We start from the raw sequence: 23683 nt of genomic DNA on the forward strand, positions 1-23683 counted from the left end.
ACTTTTATGCGATAATTTTCAATTATGAGAATCAAAATCACTAGAACACTGACCTGTAACTAAGAATGTCCGTTGATCTTGGTAGGATAAGGTATGGACGGAAAAGCTAGGCAATACCACAGAAGTTGGTTGAGGGACTTTAGCAATACCCAGAGCACAGGTGGTCTTCTAGGAGTGCTTGTGGTTGGAATGCCACATGTAAGAAATATGGACTTAAGACCACCCACCAGCTAAAAGCAGCATATGACAAACCATAGATGGACATAATTATTTTTAAGTTGGTGGTTGCCATGCCAATGCAGACATTACCTTACCACCCACTACACTATCAACAGATTTCAGTACGTAACCAAGATGACAGCACTTAAAGTGCTCTTTTCCTTAAAGTTAAAAATGCTACTGTCATCCTTTGATATTTTTAGAAATTCTTAAGTAATGGCTTAAATTTAGCTTTCAAGATATAGGATCCCCCTACTTAACCCAAGAGCAATTCGTAACAGTGGAAGCATCAGGAAAAAGACAAGAATGAGCTGTGTCTCTCTCCTGGGAACTGGTGGTTGCATAAGGTCAGTTAGGAGCAACAGGAAGAAACTCCTTGCTATTCCTCCTGCCCTTTGGCTGTCCCGCTGTTTGCAGGTCATCTCCCACTTCCTTAAGAATAGTACGTGTTGCAGGTTATTCCATGCTAGTCAAGAATAAATTTTCACTAAATAGCAACACAATGAGAAAAATAAGTACAACTTCACTTCATGAAAGTCATGACATACGTTTAACTTAAAGAATTCTCCTATGTCCCACAATTATATCCTTTCCATTCTGTTAATATTTAAATGTTCTTTTCTTTATGAAACAATGGCTTTAGTAGTTAGGGACTTTTATTTATGTTTTTACTTGATGAAATAAGTGCTTGGTTGCCCTTTGATGACCTCCCATTTTAAAAAAGTTGACCAGCCTATGAAAAGTGTGGGAGGTGCTCTTCCAGAAAACAACATAAGACTCTAATTTCACATCATTAAGACAACTAGTGAGCAAGGTGAAAATGACTCTGTGTCTTCCGCCTTTTTTTTCCCTACAGACTCCTTCTTTGTTTGCAAGGGTCCCCATGTCACTGTGAAAGTACTTCCTTGGGGTATTGAGGAAAAGATGTTCTTGGGAGCAGTCCAGCAGGGAAGGCTCAGGGGACAAAGTCTCTGGGAGTTCTCATGAGCCAGGAAAAGTTAAGTCTATGGTATGACTTACTTCTAATGACTTAAGCTCATTTATTGCCTATTTATTTTAAAAAGTGTCTAATTTCTATTTTATTCCAGGCTATTTTATTAGCTAATGTATTAATTCAACAAAAAAGTTTACTTCTCAGCTGGTATATTCTGGGCTCTGTCCAAGGTGCTAAGGATGTAAACATTAAGCCCTTAAGCAGCTCAGGGTTTCACAATGAGAAAGTTATGCAAACAAATAATTACATTGTGATTATCTGAAGGAGCATTTAGGTCTCACTGAGTAAGTCGAAGAAAACTTCACTGAGTGGAGAGGGGACCTTGATGTGAGTCTTAAAAAAAAGAGAACACGTTGCTCTTTAACCCTATTGTCAAGAGATAGCTCCAGACTGAAAAAAAAATGTTATTTACAACTGGAGAATAAACTAAAGATGTCATGAGACAAATAGACAGGATCAGACATGAAGAAGCTTATAACCTGTCTAAAGAATTTACATTTCATCCCATATGTGAAGGTGCACTATGGAAGGATGGTGACATGCCTATTGGAATGTGAGAAAGATTATTTTGGCTGTCAGCTGGAAGATGGAGCAGAGGAGAAAGATGCTGGGTGTGGGTAGACCAGTTAGGAGCCTATAACACTAGTCCTGGTGATAATAAGCATCTGGATTGGAAGAGTAATGGTGGTGAGCAGAGACAGGACATCAGGCGTATGTAATGGTAAGAACTGAATAGTGACTCAAATCCAAACTCAAGATTTGTCGATGATAAATTTCATCATAGGCCATGCATGTTAATACTAATGTATTTTATATAATCCCCTCAGTTGATAGCTGCACAGTCTCTAATAGTATCTTTAAACCACTGAATTTCTCTTGCAACCACAGAAGAGAGGGCAAGCATTTGAGTAGATAAAGCTATATCCACACTTGAAATATGCATCAGAGTCCCATCAAACTTAACAACACAGGAACTCCATTTTAGAGTGTTTTGCAGGAGAAAGAACTAAACTATGGGCTATGAGGCACACTAACTTCTGATTCATTCCCTGAGTCCAGAGGAAGACAAGTGATAAAGGAGAGTTATGAGAGCTCTTCAACGTTACAGGTTTTCTGTTGTTATTGTTTTCTTCTTCCCTCACCTCTCCAGCTCCCTGAATTGAGAATAGATAGATAATCTGCATTAGAAAGTAGATGCCAGTGCCTCTCTGAAGGCGGTAAGAAAACTAATACTCTAATGTTCTGTAATTACTTTATAGAAGTGTCCGTGTTGGAGAGGGATGACGAAGTAGCTCAGTCTGAAGAGCATGTGACTCTTGATCTCGGGGTTAAGAGTTGGGTAGAGAGATTATAATAATAATGATAATAATAACAAAACTTAAAAAAAGAATATTAGATAAAAGATCATGGTGAAGATGTTAGTTTTGTATCTGAAATATGTGATTGTTTAGTTTTTAGATTTGAATTTGTTTTTGAGGTATAATTGACATATAACACTAGCTTTGGATATATAACATAATAATTCAATATTTGCATATATTGTGAAATAATCACCACAATAAGTCTAGTTAACATCTGTCACCACACAGTCTGAACATTATTTTTTTTTCTTGTGATGAGAACTTTGAAGATCTACTCTCTTAATAGCTTTCAAGTGTGCAATACAGTATTATTAACTATGGTCACCATGCTGTATGTTACTTCCTCATGACTTAATTATTTATACCTGTACTTTTATATCCTCTTTATCCCCATTTCATCCATCTCCCACTCCTCAGCCTGGCAACCACCAATCTGCTCTCTGTATCTATGAGCTTAGATTTAAAATATTTTATATTACAACATTTTTAACATGATAATAAGAGATATTCATAAATGCCACAAAGAATTTGAAAGACGAAAAAAAAAGAAGTTTCAGGTGAAAATACAAAAGCTCAATATCCCACCAGTACCAGTGTATTTTGTTCCCAGATTTTTATTTCCTTGCATGAAGACATTTGGAATCATGCCATGGATATAATTTTGTATGCTATTTTTTTCTCCATATAAAGTATTTCCTCAGGTAATGAAATATTCTTGAAATTTTAAAATTTTAATGGCTCCATTGTATTTCCTTATATGGACATACCATAATTATTGTGGCAAACCTCTTGTTAGGTATTCAGGTTGTTTGCCATTTTTTGCTCCTATTTAGAAATACCATAGTGATCAGCCTTATTTATTTATAAACCCTTTTATAAAACTGAAATAATTTCATTGTGAAAAATCTGAGCATTAAAGAAAACAAAGAAGAAAAAAAGGGAAGGAACAACTGATGTAACTATGTTAATTCAACTACTCTACACATAAGAAATACCTCATAAAGTAAATAGCAGAACAACAAACTGGTACAAATGCTGAGTTCCTTAAACTTTTAGGCAGGTCTTAGTCCAAGATCACTTAAACTGGTAATTGTGAAGTTGATTATCTGTAGGGTTAAGATGGGTTTTGTTGTGCAATGTTTACTGATTGGCCATTTACTAATACTCTCCACTCCCCTTGCTTATCACAGTGCTAGAAAGACCCTCAGAAAAGAGTCTAATCCACTGAGAGGTTTTTAGGGCTGTCTTTTCGAAACTATCCCAGACAGATGGGAATCTACATTGTTTTTAAAGTTCTCTAGATAAGAAGATTCCATAACCTCTCTTGATAACCCAAGCCAGAGTTTGAGAATTGTATTGTCAAGAAATTCTTTCTTTTATCTGACTTAAATCCCCCATGCTTTCGTTTAAACCTATTTCCTCCCTTCCTCTAGAGGAGGATGGGAATGATCTGATCACCATTTCTTACAGAGTAACTCCTATAAACACCATTGGTAAAGGATTATTGTAGTTCTTAGTTTTCTTTTCTCTTGACTATATATACTTGGTGCCTTCAGGTTTTAGGATTGTAGGCCCTAATGTAGGATTGTAGGTCCTAAATGATTAATCATTTAATCAGATTCATGATATTCTTTTTTAAATGCCTCTAAAGCTTGCAAGTTTGACATACTTTTAAGCATTCATGAACATATAAGGCATTGAAGGTAGATTATCAGTAAAAGTCTTAGAAACAGAGATCATCTTTTCTAGAAGCTACTGCTTTCAGCAAGAAGGAACTCGGACAGTTTACACATGTTGGTAGACAAAGATATTGGGGGATGTTTGCAATAATGAAGAGGGTGGGTTATATGGAATTACAGGATCTGTCTTTACAGCTTCCCGGACCTAAATGTGATGGTTCAGCCTCTGCACACCCTTAGGGGGTCTGTGGCAACAACTAAAAGCTAGACCCAGTTATTGTTACTGACACTTTTGGTAGTATAGCATCAACCAGTTATTACTGGGGAAAGCACATGGCCTTGGGGCCACCTCAAATGCCCCCAGGTGCAGAGACAAAACTTCAAAGGACGTAGAATCCAGATGATTGGTGACTAAATGCTGGATATCTTGGTTGCCTCTGTCCACTGAGATTCAGTCACAGTGTAAAAAAAAAAAAAAAAAAAAAGTCTGTGAATTTAGCATGGAGAGGAGACAGATTTGAGTGTCATCTGTATGCTGACAGGTAGCACGATAAAATAAAGTAATAATCTGGAAGTTAAGAGAGCTGTGTTCTGGAATTAGCTCTGTCCCTCAGTCATGATGTGACATTTCTATTCCTCTGGGTCCCCGAGCATAAAATGCAGTGAATTACAGAATCTTTTAAACTCTTCAGGATAAGATACTTCACAAATATAAGCTGCTATAATAACTACTGATGGAAGAAAACATTAGGTTGTCGTCCTATTTAAGTAGAGAATTATTCATCTCTGCCCACTTAAGCACTGTGTGGCAAAATTAAAAGTTGAGTCAATACTGGATTATCAGTCTATGGGGATTATTCAGGAATAATTTAAAATTCTAACCCCTTCAACTGAAGACCTATGTCTATCTTTCTTTTCCATCAGTGTATTCATGCTTATGGAATGTATAACTAATTTTAATGTGTCCTAAGTTGAATATAATGAGGAAAGAAAAATAACAGTTTAAAGGAATTCATAGAGTTCTAGTCAAATAAAAATAGATGAATGGATGAATGAATAGATAGATAGACAGATGGATAGATAAAGATAGATGGAGAGATAATCTCTTGTTTTGCTTGCTTTGGCTGCTTTTGTCCTGACCTCCTTCCACTGAGTACAGCCCACAAGAGTTGACCACTGTGCTCATTTTCCTTCTACCCTTTTCCAGAGACTAGAAAAATCCCATTTCAAACACTACTGAATTTGTACCCTGTGATTCATATGTGTGGTAATATAGCCAAAGTCATTTTTCTTCAACAGAGTTTATTAATTTATTCATCCAAAGACTATCTTAACTACATCAGTGTGAATAATAAAAGGAAAATAATAAATGACATGAGCAGTAACACACTGTGCCTGGAATGCCTATCCTTCTATAAAGATAAATGCCTGTTGTTGTCTCTAACACACCTGGGCACAAAGATTAAGTTCCCCAAAGAAGATACATTTAATGAAAGCAAACTATCATTAAGATCAGTTTTTTCCCCCTTAAACATATTAGGTTTTTTTTCCCCTTTCTTGTAGATTAAAAAAAAAAAATAAAAAGGTTTTTAGGCAGATATGGTCCTGATGTGATACTTGGAAGGCAGGGAGAAAGGAAGGAAAGTGGAGACTTCATCTGTAAACTGGTTTGATGCTATGTGGAAGCAAAGAATGTCCCAACCTGCTAGGCCACAGCTGACTTCCGAAGAGAGGTCTGGAGGTGCAGAAGACTTAACACTACCAATGTAGTGAGCAACCTTCCATGCTTCTTAAGAAATGATTACATATGAGTAGGAACTATAATTAAACTAATTGTACGCCTCCATCAGCATAGCCACGGCCACTTGACATTCCTACCTAGACAGTAAGTGTCCTTGTTACCAGAGCCCAGGTGAAGTGTGGAGGGAATCTGTGACCCCTCTTGAGACATCCATACACTTCACTTAAGCATGCTCCAGTTGACAATAAAAATCACACTCTGCCTTGTAATACGATATTCAAGAGGTGCAAACAGAATGAGTCTTTGCAATTTTGAGAGGGCTAATGCCCTGTGCTTCCTCCACACAAATAAAAGATGGAGAGGATTAAAGTCTGGGAGATTACTAGCCTGGTCCGAGCCTGTCTGACAGGCTGGAACCTGAGAACCTGACTGCATCAAAATGTAAAACAAATGCTGTTTGTCACCTGTAACGAGAAGGACTCAGATGTAATTTCTAGGCTTGAATAATAGGGGACAAAGAAAACAGTACACTGGGGAGCGCCAGGTCTCTCATTTACGTCATGGCTAACAAAAAAGAGATGTAAGAGGAGGAGATCCTGAGAATGAACGCTTCTCTAGGAAGTTCATCCAGGAAATCACTAACCTATGGGACTTCAGAACCTTGAAGCCTGGTCTGAAGATTAGTTTATTTAGCTTTGAATACCTATGAGTATCTTAACTCTTGAAATGAAGTCAATGGACAGACGGAACTTTCTTCCTTGTTCCGTTATTCTCTCATGGCTGATTGATTTACTTGAAGGTTTCTAAGAATTCTGTACTTCAGCTCCATTTTAGAACTGACAGATGCATTCAACTCTCAGAAAGGAAGTCTGCATCATGTTCACAATGTGGGTTGGGAGAGGGGAGAAGAAGAGACTCCTGAAAAGAGGCACACTTTGCTTCTCGCCCTTCCATGTGTGCTCCCCGCCACCACCACCACCGCCCCCCCAAGGGTGAATTCTCATTTCTGTGCAAATGTGCTTCTCTGCTTTTTTACTAGCAAAGGGAAATTGAGGATTTACTGTGCTAGGCACTGTACTAAATGCTTTATATGTTTTACCTCATTTAACTTGACCCTTATTATCTTACTCTTTTAACTTTGGCAGATCCTGGCATGCAAAAGAACCAGTCTTGGAAAAACCATGAAAGGAGTTGGGCAGCCCTCTCCTCTCCAGTACTCACCCTGCTACTGCCTGGGCTTCCTGTCAGGGCATCCCACTGTGGTGGCTCTTCTGGAAACAGTTCTTTGTTCCAGAAGTTTGGTCATGCCTGTCCTGACTTCAGTTAAATCATCCCTGGTTCCAAGTCCCTGAGGTCTGTCCCAGGTGGGCTTGAGGTAATCTCAGGGCATAACAAGGTATGCTGTCAGCTGTTGCTGAGGGCTCTCTGGACCCACTTCACCAGCGAATGCAGCCCTTAAACAGCATCTCCAGTGTCCTGCTGCAAGGGACAGCACCCTGTGGGAATCTGAAGTACCACAGCTTTAACAAGGGGTAGAGAGACTCCTGACAGCCCCGGTGTCAGTACTTTGTAGACGCCTAATTCATCCATATGCATTTATGAGGAAGGTTCTAGACCTTTCTGATGCAGTCATATACGTGGCCCTGCAGTGGATGGAAATCACAGTGTTTCCTGAGAGAAGAGCGCCACCATCAGGAATATAGTATAGAGGCGCATGGAAGGGCGAAGTCCCAAGAGCTGGCTTCTAATTTCAACGCTCTGTAAGAGTAAGCAGGCCATTTATCCCCACCCCTGCCCTCTGTTTTCCCAATTTCAAAATACAATAATAACCCATTCTTGGTTTTATGTCACATAAACTAGCTAGTGTGAGCTAATCAAGGTGACTACTCTGACAATTTAAAAGTATATAAATGTAAGCTATTGATGTGATTAAAATTACAGACCCTGGTTATGCCTAATAGACTACTTACAAGAATTAAAATGTCCAGATACATATGGCATAGAAAAATCACAAAAGGGGATGGGGGATTTTCCTTTATGACCTGGGCCTCTCGAGATGCTTTCTGAGGAACAGAATACACACTCTGTGCCCTGTCTACTTCATTATTGTCTGTTTACCTGAATTACAGCAGCATGACTGATTGGGAAGAGACATAATGTTATTTAACTGTAAATTTGTTGCACAACCTATTGAACACGAAGTCAAAGTAAGTTATGATTGAACAATAGAAATAAATAGCTATAAGTACAATGGCAATGTGAAAATCAAAATAAAGCAGGCTATTATTTTGTTCTGACATTAATTGTATAATAATACCTATATTTAATGCTGTGACTCAATTTTGTGTGTCAAGCCAGAAAAACAATTGATATAAAATATCTGAATCAGTAGTGACTGCTTTTCATTGTCACCAGCTTCTTCTATCTAGGAATCTTTACAAATAAATTTTGATGCTGCAAACATGCCCAGGGTCATAGGTTAGACAATGGTTATCCATAGCAAATGGGTTGGAATACATTCAGAAAAGGTCTAGCCGCTTGAATGTAAAAAATGTTACTCTAAAGATCACAATTCTTTGTCCCTCCAACTCTGAGACTTTAAAGTGCCACCAGACTGAGCACTAATTTAAGATAGAGGAGGACTGGCTTAAGGTCTGGGGAGGGCACAGAGGAGTGTAGGGCTGAGAAGATGAATAGAGTAGAGGTACCTAAAGGACATCTGACAGGAATGTGTTTGGGAGGTTTGTGGGTAATAGAAGACTTTAAAGGGGAGAGTGGAAGGCAGCTAGGTAAAACAAAACCTGGTTCTGTGTGGCCATGGTGTTGGACATGGAAAGAAACAAAATAGGGCAACGGGTAATCTCCTATATTTGGTAAAGGGATTGTTCTTCTAGCTAAACTAGTAAAATCTACCCACGTTGGATGAGATTTGTTATCTCAAAATGTTACTCCAAGGGGCATGATGAAATCTAGGGTCTGGAAATCTAATCAAGGTGTGTGTAGCTGGAATGTGGGAAGGTGGTTGAGGCTTTATCAATGGTGTTGATAAACCTGAAGAGAAAACAAGTGTAAAATAATGTGATCTGCTGAAATCCATGCAAGTGTCGGGCAGAGAGGGGAGTAGACAAAAAAAGAACATGTCACTGTGTCCTCAGCCCTGTCCAGAGGAAGAAGTGGTCAGGGTAACACTATAGCTTTTTGCCCTACTTGGGAGCTAAGTATATCTCCACTATGGGCACTGACTATATAGCATGCATATGTCTCTGACTATACAGTGTGATGACATGAGATCTTCCATGTACCACCTTCTCTGGTTCCATGATGCTCCTGACTCAAAAATGCTTCGCAAATCTACTCTCCTGCAGGAAAGAATGTGCAGGTAATCAAGAAAACCAAATACCCAGGTCTGCTTAGTGGTAATATATCCCACTGAAAATTAATAAACTACATTGGCAATCTGCATTATGCATTAATTTCCTCCAAGAATTTTTTCTGTCCCTCTAACAGTTGTCCAAATTATGTCCAATTAAGGAAACATGGGCAAAATCAACTTTCTCAATCTGCAGAACTGAGAAGGTGATCCTGGGCTGAGGTAGAAAACAAAAGGAGGACACCTGGGTGTCTTGGAGGTTTAACGTCTGCCTTTGGCTCAGGTCGTGATTCCAGGGTGCTGGGATCCAGTCTTGCATCAGGCTCCCTGCAGGGGGCCTGCTTCTCCCTCTGCCTATGTCTCTGCCTCTCTCTGTGTCTCTTGTGAATGAAGAAGAAAGAAAGAAAGAAAGAAAGAAAGAAAGAAAGAAAGAAAGAAAGAAAGAAAGAAAGAAAGAAAGAAAGAAAGAAAGAAGAAGGAAGGAAGGAAGGAAGGAAGGAAGGAAGGAAGGAAGGAAGGAAGGAAGGAAGGAAGGGGAAGGTATATAGAAAAGTATAGTTATTACATATACTGACACGAGAAAAAAATAGAAATGAAAACCAAGTAGAGAATAATAGAATTGTAATGGACCCATGTATATAGAATAATATATACAACAAATTATTTTAAAAAATATTTTATTTATTTATTCATGAGAGACACACAGAAAGAGAGTCAGAGACACTGGCAGAGGAGAGGCAGGCTCCTTGCAGGGAGCCCGATGTGGGACTTGATTCCCAGACCCCAGGATCAAGCCTGAGCCAAAGGCAGATGCTCAACTGCTGAGCCACCCAGGTGTCCCTACAACAAAATTATATACTGATAAAGAACAACAGAAATTGAGTTTTTCCAGTATACCTGGAACATCTCATTTTTTCCTCATTGAGACTTGGAGCACTGTTAAGTAGTTGTTTATGTCACAAGGCAGGTGTGTGACAGAGCTGGGATTCAGACCTGGTTATTAGGCCCTAATACCCATGCTCTTGACCCCTGCATGGCATGCTGTCTCAGAGCATCATAGTCCTCAGGAAAATGAATAATGTTCTTTAGTGGCTGATGCTGGGAAAACTTCCTTATTACATTTAGAAAAAAAAAATCAAGCTGGATTACTGCATTCCTATATTACACTATAAACCAAAGTGGAATATAAATGGATTAAAGACCCAAGTATGAAAGGTAAGTACATCAAAGAAAAGGAAATGTAGGGAAAGTATCTTTGTGACCTAGGAGTGGAAAAAGATTTCTTAAGAGACTAAAAGCCCAAACTGTAACTGACTCCATTGAAAATGATATAGGGGATTGGACCACTATAAAATTAAGGATTTTTGCTTTATGAGATATACCACTGGCCAAGTCAAAAGACTGCGAATTAATAGGGAAAAGCAAAACCCAAAAGGATAAAGAAGAAATCCAAATAAAAAATGGACAAAGGATATAAATATAGAATGAGAAGCCTTAAGGGTTAATAAGCATATAAAAGAATGCCCAAACTCCCTTGCAATGGGAGAAATTCATATTAAAACACAATAATATACAGTTTGATATGTATTAGAATGATCAAAATTAGAAAGGTAGATAATACCAAGTATAGGTGAAGAACTTAGGAGATGGAAATATGTATCAACACTGTGATTTTGAGGACGCAACTTAGCAGTGCTTAGTAAAGAGAGGATGCATTCATTCCACAACTCATGATTCTGGGCCAGAGAAATTTCCTCAAATCCATTCGGGGGTATGCAAGAGGATGTTTCTTACCATCTTTGTGGAGGAGAGAGGGCTACCCTAGATGTCCATCATTAGGGGATACAGAAGTAAAAGAATATACATACCATAAAATATAATTAAAGGAACAAATGAGATTGATAGAAAATTATTTGGAATAGACATTAAAAACAATGCTGAATGGAAAGAAGGAAATAATAATATTTAGAGCAAAATATCATTTTTGTGAATTAAAAATAGCTATACAAGTTTGTTCATAGGTATAGACTAAACACTTTATAGTGAGTTTATGTGGAGCAGATGGAGGTGGGGTATTGATTGGGGTTAAGAGGAGGGGAGAGAAACTCAGACAAGCAGGGTAGACAAGTGATAGAGCTGTGAACTGAGAGTTACTGTTCACTCAACTCTTTGCACTCAGTCCAAAAAGAAGAAGAAATAAAACCAAACCCTTACGGTAGGATTCTAATGGAAATACATCACAGACAACTTCACCAGCTAGAGGACATGCAAAATATTTGAAGCAATAGTTGTTTTAGAGGAATTCAAGCTATTTTCAAAAGTTGTACTCTCTTAAAAGCAGAGTAACAGATGAATTATTAATTCGTAGACAATTTTATCCTTCAGAAATTGGAGGGTTAATGAGAAGACTTATTACTCTGGACCAATGAAGCAATGTTAAAGCGATGGAAAGCTTGATAGAAAGTGCTAGTTGGTGTCCATAAGAGTCAGAAAAAGAACTGCTGGATAGAATAACTTCTAATCTTCCAGATGTACTCATCTCCAGATTCCCAGGAGACACCCTAGGAGCTTCGGATGCCACAGGCCTATGGAGGAAGCAGACACTTTCCCAATTTTAAAGCAAGCTGTGCCACAGACTACCTTTCCCAAGATTTGGGGCCACGAATTTCTGAAAGCTTAGAGGAAAGAATGATATGGTCCAATGACCAGAGTCTAAGAAAAAAAGATGGCTAAGGGAAAAGCGAGGCATTCCACAATAAAATGTTGACTGTAAAACTGAAAATCTAATATAGATGGGTTAAAATGCAATGCAGGAAGTGAGAATGTAAAGGAAGGCATGTGGCTGATGAGACAGGAATGATACAAGGAGAGAAGCACATAATCAAAACCCAATACAAAGAGGATTGGTTTAAGAATAGTGTCAGGAGGGGTTAAATCTGAGAATGAGCTCAAGCTTGAGAAAAATGCAGAGGACAATAAAAGGAATTGTTAACGTATGTTTAGAGTAAATGCAAGGAATGATTCACATCCCCCTTGGGGCAGATATTATAGTATTAGCAGATGATAGTAAGAGAACAGAAACTGTTAGCATTCTGTTTGCTCCCACCTTCCCTATCAGCGAGAATCATCTTCAAACCAAGCCACAAAACAACAGATTAAGAAGAAACCGAAGCCTGAGAGAGGTGATAAAACTCAAAGGGAGCATCTAGCTGCTTTATATAGGCTCATATCTTCAGGCCCAAATGAATCTTATCCAAGTTCACTGAGGGAGCTGGAAGATATGACCGTAGAACTTTCCTGGTGCTCTCGGAGCAAGCCTGGAAGACGTGGGAGCGCAGAGGAGGAAGCCTAGACAGCAGCCTGATTTTAAAGAGTGGTGGGGAGTTGGTGGGGCGGGGAGGATGTACATTTTAAAAATAGCAAAATAGTGAATTTCAAGTTGCTGGATAAATCATTAAATAGATGGCTTACAGAAACTCGAGAAAAAGAATGAGAACGGGGTAATTGCTAGGGACTAAAAAGGACTCATTAATAACAGCTTGTGCTATATTCACCTCCTTTCCTCTGAAAGATTCACCGTAGGAGGTGAGGGACGATGCAATTGCTTTCAAATGTTCACCAGGTGATTCTGCAGTTCAGCCAGGTGTGGGAACATTGCTAAATAGGCATGAAGACCCCTCCAAAGCCAAAGATCCAATTACAGTATGATTTTTTTTTTCAATGACATCACTGCATCTATGGCTTCTTGTTTTATTTCCATTTCTTCTGCTTTAATTTTTCTTAGAACTTTCTAACATCTTCGACAAAAGAGGAACATGATGCCATGGAGTCCTGAATCTTTGTTCTTACAACTACTGGAGACATCATCGCCCTTCTCTGTTTGACTTTAGAGCCGTCTGCATAATTACAACCTGTAATTTATTTCTGCAGAAAAACTCTGAGATGTTTTTGCATTTCCACAGCTAAAACTTTTCTTTAGAACTTCAGAATCTTTCACTGCACGTACTTAACATTTTCTACCCTCCACTGGTATTTTTCTTTCTTTTTCTGTCATGTTGGCCCAGGTTAAATAGCCCTCTGGTTTCACTCACTCAAGCAAGTTCTTCCACCCTTTATTAAATACATGTCTGTGCCTGTGTCAGCCATTTTTCTTCCCTAACTCCTGTTCTTTGAGTTCTTAATGTCTCAGAAAGAAAGAAAGAAAGTCTTTCTACTTTTCTTCCAAACCGAATTCCACCCAGGAAGTTTTTATGGAGCATACTCTGTTCCCAATACCAAATCCAAAGTGTGTAAGACACATTCTGTCTTCGAATGCTTCAGTATCACCAAAGAAGTCCAAACACATCTGAAACTCCTAGGGAACTATCAAGACTAATTATGATTAAGTAGTAAAATATGTGCTTCCCTCCTCCTCCCCTACACCATGACTAACATTTAGCAGGTACTCAATACTTTTGTTTTATCAATGAATAAGTAAATAGATGAACATGTGTTGGCCCAAGTTCAGTATTATAGGAGGCTGAGAAAGAATCACAGTGGAGTAGAGGTGCAAAGCAGCCATATGATTATTACTCAAATAAATGTAATACTTAGACTTTTAGTCTAGGGAAAGAGAAACTTTTCCCCCAGAAGTATCTTGTGTTTATTGTTAATAGAATGAAAGTCTCTTATGTGTACACTAAGCAGAGCTTCCCAATAAAGGATAATATCCACATCAATTTTAGAAATAATCCCAACAAACACTTTCTGTATTATTGTCCTAATATAGACTATAAGATGGATAAAATACTAAGATACACAATTTTTCAATTTTCTTCCTTGGATATTTTTGCCAAACCATCCCAAGATAGACATGAGCAGTATTATAAAGTTGTTTTCACTGTATTATTATTTTTTTAGTAATATAAAGTTTGATAAAGATTCCACTGTCAAGGGACAGCAGGAGAAAGGGGAGAAGGAGGAATTTCCAGGCATTGGGCAAGAAGGGGCAGCTGTGCAAACTCAAGGGCTCTTGATTTCCTACTGTCTCTTTGAAATTTCTAGGTAAGCATGCAAGTTATTCAGAAGAAAATCGGCATCTTCACCCACATCAAGTTCTCAGGATTGTTCAGTCACAATCATCTCCTCAATATGAAGAGAGCAATCACTTACTCTACATAGTTGAAGCAATGTGCAAAGATTCAGGATAAAGGATTTAATTGATCATTTCAAAAATCTTAATTCTTGACACAGGATCATTTGCTGATCATTATTAAATTCCTAAAGGCTGAACAGAATCACTTCAGACTCACCATTTTTGCTTAGTTTTCATTTCTGCTACTATCTTTGCAATCTGCTCTAATTTTTGTTTTAAAGAAAAAGCATGCGTCATGGTTTAAAGATTCCTCTATCGTACAAAATGAATTACCTGCAAAAGATGGGGAAAAATCCTACATAATTAGAAAAAAAATTGGCAAAGCCCTAGTCTCTTAACTAAAACTAGCTACATCATTTGGGGGCCTAGTGTAAAATGAATATGTGCAGCCTGTTGTTCATAGATTATGAAGATTTTCAAGAGATCAACAGCAGAATATTACCTAACTCTAGAGATTTTTTTTACGTGTGAGGATCTGTGCAACTGCCCAGCCTGCATGTCCATGAAGTAGGCCTGCTCTGAAGGTATCATGGAAGGGAAGCTCTTGGCCAGTGGGAAGGATGAGATGCATCAAGCTGAGAAGTATCTTCCCAAGAATGTTAAACAAGGACCTATTCTATATCAGAGATGTCTCCTTTTCTTTGGATCCTGATCACACAAATCTATCATTTCTTAGTGATGTTCTCAGTGATTATTCTCTGGATTTTTTTTCCCATTTTAAAAGTTCTCACTTTACCGCCTCCCACTCTATCCCAGGACATTAACAACCTCTAACTCTCTGTAGCCCACCTTCCTTCCCATTCCAAATTCACAGCCCATCCAATCCTACATAAGCTTTACCTCCAGAGTGTTCTGGAAAGGGCCCTGCCCAGTTCTAATATTCTTTTTGCAGGGGGAGGGGATGGTAAAATCCTTATAATCTCTGTAATAAACCCTCTTAATTCTCATAGTACTAGAAGGTAATTAATTGCATGAAAGAAAGAGCCCTTATCAGAAAATAAAGATTTGAGTCCTACTCTTTGGGCAATCTCAGCTTCCTCATCTGTTAGACAGGAATACTATCTTCCTTATTGATCTCATTGAGATAACACAAGAAGCAAATGAGAGTGTTTATTAAAATGCTTTGTAACCTCTAAAGTGTTTTACATACATAAGATATTATTTTGGTGATTTTCATGATGGGTTTGTTTCTGTAATGCCAGCAAATTGTAGGCAGCTACGAATTTGGAGTGAAAAGAACACTGAGCTATAAATCAGTGCATCTGGCTTTAATTCCAGAGGCTAATGACGTGCTGAGGGATGTTGGGCAAATGAGTCCACCTCTCCAGGCCCCAGTCTTCTCATCCGTGAAACAAGAGGTTTCGATCCTATCACCCAGAATCTTAACCATTCTAACGTAATTGTATTCAATTTACTTCCTTGACAAAATGTTTATTGGATTCTTTCTATATAGTACCAAGTAATAACCTAGAGTCCTTGGGATACAAAGACACGCTATTTCTTTAAGGAGTTTACTAGATACCCAGCATGTTCCAGAAAGCATGTTTTACCTTATGGAACAAAGATGAGTAAGATCTGGTTTGTATCTCAAGGAGCTCAGCAGGGGGATAGCCAAGTAGACTGGAAATGACAATATTCTGTGACACATTTGTTCTATAGAGGCTTATGCATATGCTGCAAGGGCAGAAAAGAAGTGTACCTTGCCTAGTGCAAGGCTGGGGATGTGTTCAAGGAAAGCATTCTGGATAAACTTAACAAGTGTTGCTCTTACCTGGGAGCACATCGGTACTTTTTGCATATGTTCCTGTGGTACTCTTAATTTCTTTCACTTATAGTTCGTGGAACACCTTACTCCCAAGTGGTGGCACAAGCTGGACATATTAATGGTTTAAAGGAATCTGTAGGATCAGACAATGCTAGTCTAGACAAATCCTTATTCGACTGTCTGACACAAAATCTGCTTTGAAGGTAAGGGGATTCTGTTGATTCTCACCTCAATATATTTTTGGGAGACTTTTAAAAACCAGAAAGATGAAAAATTGATTTTTTCCCTCTGTATGATGTAGCCACTGGAGGAGGGTGCCCTTTCTACTATAATAGTGTACTTCTGAATTACATGGTAAAATGCAGACTGGTTTCACAAGAACCATGAAACTAGACTAATCGGCAGTCACAAGTAACAAGTCAGTGGCATGGCAAAGGGATGGCTCATGGCTGGAAAGCTCTGAACATACTTTAGGTGATGCAGAATAAGGGGGTGAGTGAACCCCAAGGTTATGGAAGGGTCAAAGAGCCTGAAGGGTAATTTGATGCCAAGATGGAGACTAAATGCTGCCTGTGTGTGGAGCCCCAAATGCTTACTCTTGTATCGTGTGTGTGTATGTGTGTGTGTGTGTGTGTGTGTGTGTGAAATATTTCAGTGACAGTGATACACAGGTAGATCAAAGCAAACATTCTGCTTTCCAATAGGTATTCACCAGCCTAATAAAATCCTGCAGAAGTAAATAAAAATTACTTCATTCTGTGAGTGGCATAGATCTGACTTAAAATTGTGAAGTTAATTATCTTAAAAATAGAGTCCTTTAGGGTCACCAACTACCATATGAAACCCATTTACAAGACTCCCTATAATCCAGGACATGAGAAACCACAAAAATCTGAACTAAATATCCAGCCAGCAAAGATAATCCATGACTGTACAGTGCAAAGAAAAGCTCTACTATGTTTCTTTTTCCCTCCTTCACACATGGTTTAAATATTCACTCCTCCATGTTCACTTGATGTAAGATTCTGTTATCATTATGAGGGAAACCTATAATATGCCGACCCTACAAAGAGTTCTAAGCTCAATTACAAATACCATCTTTATATAGACACAAAATCCAAGGCTTTTATGGATATCTGTGTAATGAGAGCAAATGGGGTAGAGTTTGGCAGCTGTTAAGACTATTCATCTAAAAATTTCCCACATCTATTTTAGTCTTATGAAAGAGCTTACTACTCCATAAAAAATCATTTTCTTTTAAAACAGTTGGCTTTGGTTGTGTTTCCTCAGCAATATGCATACACCTGGGAGGCAGGAAGTTTGACATTGGGATGCTATGTTCACAAACACATCCAGCAGATGACATCATACGCCTCTTTAAATGAAGTCTCTGATCTCTGCAAATCAATGTTTTCTCTTGTTTCTCCCTACGTTTCACTTCTTTTAATATTCTTGAGATAGACTAGCAACCAAACGTACTCACAGAGCTACATTTAGCAATTTTAGAATTAAAACCACATAAAGAATGGAAATAATTGCTTCCACTTTCCAAGGCAATGGCTCCTACCTTAAAGCTCCTGGTGGGCAGCATAACTGCAGAAATCTCTGCCCGTGGAACCTTTTTATTTCATCAGCTATATCCTCATTTCTTAAACCTAAGTTTCTGCTGTAGCTTCCACTCTCCTCTCTCTCTTGCCCAGTACTCTACCCCTCACTCAGCTCTAGGCACAGTTGACAAATACTGTCCCCCCCCCAGGACCTAACCCGAGGACATTCTTTCTTGGTTTTCTGAAAACCCACTACTCCCAGCCCAAAGGAGATGATCCTGGCTAACCTCTCAGGATGAATAGGCACAGTGGAAAAATAAAAAATAAAATAAAAAAATAAAAACTATAGCCAGCTAGGATTAAGAGATTAATCACTGATACAACTCCTCCAAGGGAATCTCATCAAAAGCACTGTTTTCAAAAATATATTTAATTTCACATAAGTGGGGGACAGGGGTGGGGGAAGGAACAAAGTGACACAACAGAGAATAATGGCTTAATGACCATTGTTCCCAACACCAATAGCCCTGTTTCCAGTTCAACTCTGTATTTTATTCCAAAAAATAATATTCATCTTTGAAAAATAACAAATAGAATTATTTCACTTATTTTGGAGAGAAAACCAGGAAGATGAACCAAGAATGTACATAAAAAACCTGCTCTTAGCATTAACTCAATGTAAAATTAGTGAAATTTAATAAAAATACTAATGGCTAACAAGGTTTAAAATAAATAGTTTCTAATAAAATATGATAGTCATGAAGTGTATAGTAAAAATAGAAAGAGAAAGGCCCAGAATATACTTTTATAATTGTTAGAGACAAATCATTATAGAAATTTAGCAAGATTGGATATTGCATAGGCTTTAACATAAGAGCAGAGATTTTTATTTTTAGAAATATTAAAAATATTGTGGGAAAATATAAAGGAGTATTTTGGGGGACAATCTAGAGATACCTTTCTCTTTCAATGCATTAGGGTTACAGAAAGTAAAGTAAAAAATGATTTAGAGGAAAGGCCACTTGTGACATGGCCTCAGGCTAATAAGTACCATAAAAAACATGATTAAAAGTTATAAAAATACAATAAAAATAGAAACAAAAAGAATAGTATTTTGGGAAGTGCTCATAAAAGCGATGGTGGAGGGGAACCTGGACAAAAATAGCACTTTGTAGGGAGGGGAGAGCCATATTTTGAACAAGATTAAGCTCTCTCATGAAGGCAATATTATTTCAGTGCAATCAAGTGCATCACTAATGCGCAAAATCTAACTTTATGAGATGCAGCAAAGCAGAGGAGAAAGTTGCCTTTGAATGATTACTCTGAAAGTCTAATCAAAGACATTCTCTCGTGTTATCAAACACAGATGTGCAAACCAAGAGCCTAGAGATGGTTTCTTATTGAAAAAGATTGGCAATAAGATTGAGTACCTTGAATTGAATTCATCTCCTCATCATACGAAATCCTACATATACCTGGGAGGCTCTTCAAAGTCTACATGCACGGAATAATGTTCAACACATGTTTGCCTGTGATGTGCTTTTAACCTACACCCAAATCTTCATAAGCCAATCCAGAAACCCAGGGCTTTCTGCTAAACAGCGGCATACAAAGACTACTGACCTAACTCAAGAAACATTTAGATGTTGGAATAGAGCTGAGGGAGAGGCAGCTGAACCACCACAAATCATGGCTGCTTGGGATTTACTTGGGCACATTTTGGTGCATTTTTACTATGTTTACACTCTGGGTAAAAGAACTCTAACAGGCCTGTGCTCCATCAAGTGACATAATCAAATAAAATACTGTGGAGCAAAATATCACATGTACCTTTATCCTTTTCCTTAAAAAAAAAAGTCTCTTTCCATTTTACCTAAAATATTTCTTTCATAACACTTTATGACTGGGAAGATGTCAGGTATCTGAATGCTACCTTCTCATAATTAAACCTCATTTCATTTCGAAGTTTAATTATATCTTTAATTCTTATCGCTGTAAAATGCTAATGGATGAAAATCTTAAATACAAATGAATAATTAATACAGGCATATTTCTTTTAAAAATTGTTTAAGTTTTTTTTTTTTTTCAAATCCTGTGTTGTAGTAATAGTTGGGACATGCAGGGAAAGTAGACTTTTCTTCACTATCTGCTTTGAGAAAAAAAAAATAATGCAACAAGAAACATGAACTTGGTTGCTATTTATGATCTAACTGTGGTGGGCCTCTCACAAGCCAGCAGAATTTGGACAGGCAGTCTATGAAATAATTGTTCTTGATGTTTCCTTCTCACTTTTCTTGGATTCTAGCTTGAAGATTTAGTTGTAGCACCTACAACACATTTCCAATTCCCCAGACCAACCAACCGTCAGTCGAACAGTATAAGAGCAAAGCTAAAGAGATTACTGATTCTCTCATTTCCTGCAGCTTCTTTCCAGATATCTTCTTCTATCTTTCTGCCCCAAAGTGAAGGCATCATTATTAACAAAGGACAGAATACAGGGATGTGTAGGAGAGGCCAGTTGTTCAGGAAATAGCTATCATTTGGCAAATGGCATAATAAACACATTATGATCTTTGATGCAGTGGGTAATGAGCCAGTATATACACAATATCAAAGGCAAAATTATTCTCTATCTCTGTATTTTTTCTTATTTTACCTGAACTTCCCTTTTTCATTTGTTTATATTTTCCAGGATTCAGCATGTCACTTTGTAACATCATCTAAGAATTATTACTATTATTATTATTCTTTGCTGTTAACTATTTTGTATCTATCCTACTCTGAAATAAAAAATAAAAATCTTCCTCATCAGTTAAATGACAATATTCAAAGCCAAGATTCAGTGCTATGAGAATTAATGGGCATGCCCATCTCTCGAAACTAGGGTTGATTCTGAAAGATTAAAATTGCCAACCTCCTCTCTGTGATTTTCAGTGTTGAGAAGTCACTGTTTTTAAAAAGAGAATAAGCAAATTCATCATTTAGTGTCTGAATGGCAAACCGGTATGTGAGATAACCATGGTCCATGTCACATTCTTTGCTCATCTACCAGGCATGTCTTTTCCATCTTCATGTAAGGGTTCATGCTTGGTGACTCTGTTTCCTAGCCACCTCTGTGCTGTGTCTTGCCCATCCTAGTCTTGCCCATTTGAGAGTCTTACTGCTTCACCCAAACTTGGGAGCTATGGCATGTCTTCGTAACTTCACATCTCTTGTGACCATATTACTTTCGTACAGAAGAGTATACTTTTTGTGGGTTGGTGAAACATTTAAAATAAGAGGACAAGAATGGTAAAACCATCTCTAATTAGTTATTCAGTAATAATAATAAGGGGGAGTGTTTTATGCACAGCAATGGAGATGAGCTGCTTGTGTCTCTCTTCAAGAATGACACCTGTCATTCTGTTTCATGGAGCACGGATGTAGCCGACAGACTCTACTGTTTACATTTTTAGGGTCCTTCTCAGGTTTTAATTTGAGGAAAACTCTTCTGAGGTAACCATCAGTCAGTGACTGAACACAGTAGGGTTCCAGAGCCTGTTTCTGCCCAGTGTAAAACTCCTGGAGCAGGCAATCTTTGCTCTGGAGCTCATGTTGGGTTGGCCAAGACTTTGTCAGACTTGTGGTGTGGTAATGGCTTTCCCTGCTAAATCCTGCCCCATCTCCTCCCATTTTTCTTTCATAGGTATTACCCCCTTAATTAACCTTTTGCACCCCTACTCTGTCTTAGCTACTTCTGGGAGGATCCGACTGGTAACCTCTGATTATCATTTCCTATCCCTGAAAAGCTTCCTTAGTTTAGCTTAGACTGAGTTCCCAAGTTCTCCCTGTATCACCAGGCAATAGGCTTAGTAACAAATATTATTTTATATAAGGAGATAGAGACAAGTAACTCAAATGTTAGTAGTATTTGGCAGGGCATCAAATGAGATAGAATTATCCTGAGTTTGACAAGAATATCTGTCATTAATCCTACTAATTTTATGCTGTTTGTACAAAGGGCTGCATGTAAAATACCCCTAGGATTCCTTCTTACCCACTTTCCCTCTTCTATTGTGGCTTTTTACTTCAAATTATTATATAGGTTGGCCTTAACTATGTTTGCTTAATAATAAATTACAGATTATAATTAACCAGGCTGCGTAGCCACTCTAAGTAATTGATTAATTCATTCAGAGATTTTTTATTTTTTTAAACCACAATTTTCAGTGGTTCACTGGTAATCTTGAGTTGGACACTTTGTAATATTCTACAGAGATTAGCCATAGAATCTATATATGATTTCATGTTTTGGTTGATATTATTTCATAATTTCACATTTATAATTTCATATTTCATAGTGCACAAAATTTCAGATTTGAACGACAAAATGGCATCATTACAAAGTGATAATTACAACAATTTAAAGAGAGGTAACCAGTACCCTTCACAGCAGGAGGAAAAATCAAAACCTCTCTCGACCAATTTGGAAAAGTGTTCTTGAAAAAGGAGTATGAAATTTAATGGAAATAAGTGGAGGGCAAGGGACTTTAGGAAGAAAACCCAAGTGGAGGGCAAGGGACTTTAGGAAGAAAACCCAAGAGCAGAACTACAAGATGGAAATGTATTCCCCGTATTGGGCCACAGTAGAACAAGACACAGGTCACAGAAGGCCCCTCACTGAGTATTAGCCATCAGGATAATGGTGCTATTTAAAAAGGAAGCAAGACACCAGAATGCATGAACTGAAATAACATGGACGAGAGCTTTGAAGTCATCAGTCATTCCTCATTGATCAGGCCCTTGCTATGTAGAGAGAGAAAATGTGGAGATCAAGAGCGTGTGGGTATGATCAGAGAAATGACAACTCAGGTCTTTGGAGACAGTTATCTGGAGAAGAAATACCTGTGGGGCGACAAAGTTTACAAAATTTCTTACAAAAAAGGTGACCCTATGACAGATGGTGTCTGCACTTAAAACGAAGCTAACAAAAGCTTGTACTGGATCACTGGGGATTTTAGGCAGAGAACTTCAATGCCTCGAAAGCCAGGCACATAACCAGCGGAGTAAGCCAGGGGAAACTCAAAGTCTTCTTGGAATCTGTTTCACTGTCCTCCTTTTAATGGAGCAGAATTATTTCCCTTTCTTCTTAACTCTGCAACAAGTGAAATGACTGCAGTCACAGTGCAAAACACCACCGGACACAGCCTCGGCTGCAGGGAGACAACGGGGCAAAGTAGAGACGGTATCGCCGAGCATGTGCGTCAATTACGTGAGGCAAGCCATACTGTCAGATGGAACATGGCTCCAGGGGACCAGATGGTTTCATGTTCGAGGAGAAGCCAGGCATCTGCATTTATGTTATTAATTTTTTAATGCAAGAAACCTATTTCATAAATTTTGAAAAAGATTTTGTCAAAATAGCACCTGCAAATAATTCATAGTTTTAAAAGTTAAAATGTACTAAAAGCCCTGCTTGCTCTGAGGCCTACTCCCCTGAGGCAATCATGTTGAAATCTTCTAACGAATACCCACACTTCTAGAAAATGAGCTTACAAAATTATTTCTTGGTTGATGAACTTTAGTCATTATTTGGTGTCCTGTGATAGTAGATAAAGATTCATCTGTCTGTGTTCCTCACCCTCCTATATACTCCCATACATCTAATACAATTATGCCACAGTTTGTCTTAAGTACTATTTAATGCTTATATTATTATAACCCGTTAAACACTGCTTAGTCGTGAGCCAAACAGTGTCCTAACCATCATTTCTTCTTTCCTATTTATTTTCCCCACCCTCCTGGAATTAATGGTTGCCTCTTTTAAAACTTGGTATAGCTTTTTATATTGTTACCAATTCTTTCTGGTCACTCTGATGCTACCATTGCATCCA

General features: G+C 38.1%; 1 protein-coding gene across 5 annotated transcripts in view; it reads right to left on the minus strand.

The window, feature by feature from the left end:
• The window catches only part of PARD3B (par-3 family cell polarity regulator beta), a 979753-nt gene that overhangs the window by 229210 nt on the left and 726860 nt on the right, over positions 1–23683 (minus strand). The window lies entirely within an intron of this gene.

The sequence above is a fragment of the Canis aureus genome, chromosome 36 (genome assembly GCF_053574225.1).
Source record: "Canis aureus isolate CA01 chromosome 36, VMU_Caureus_v.1.0, whole genome shotgun sequence".
NCBI classification, from domain to species: Eukaryota; Metazoa; Chordata; class Mammalia; order Carnivora; family Canidae; genus Canis; species Canis aureus.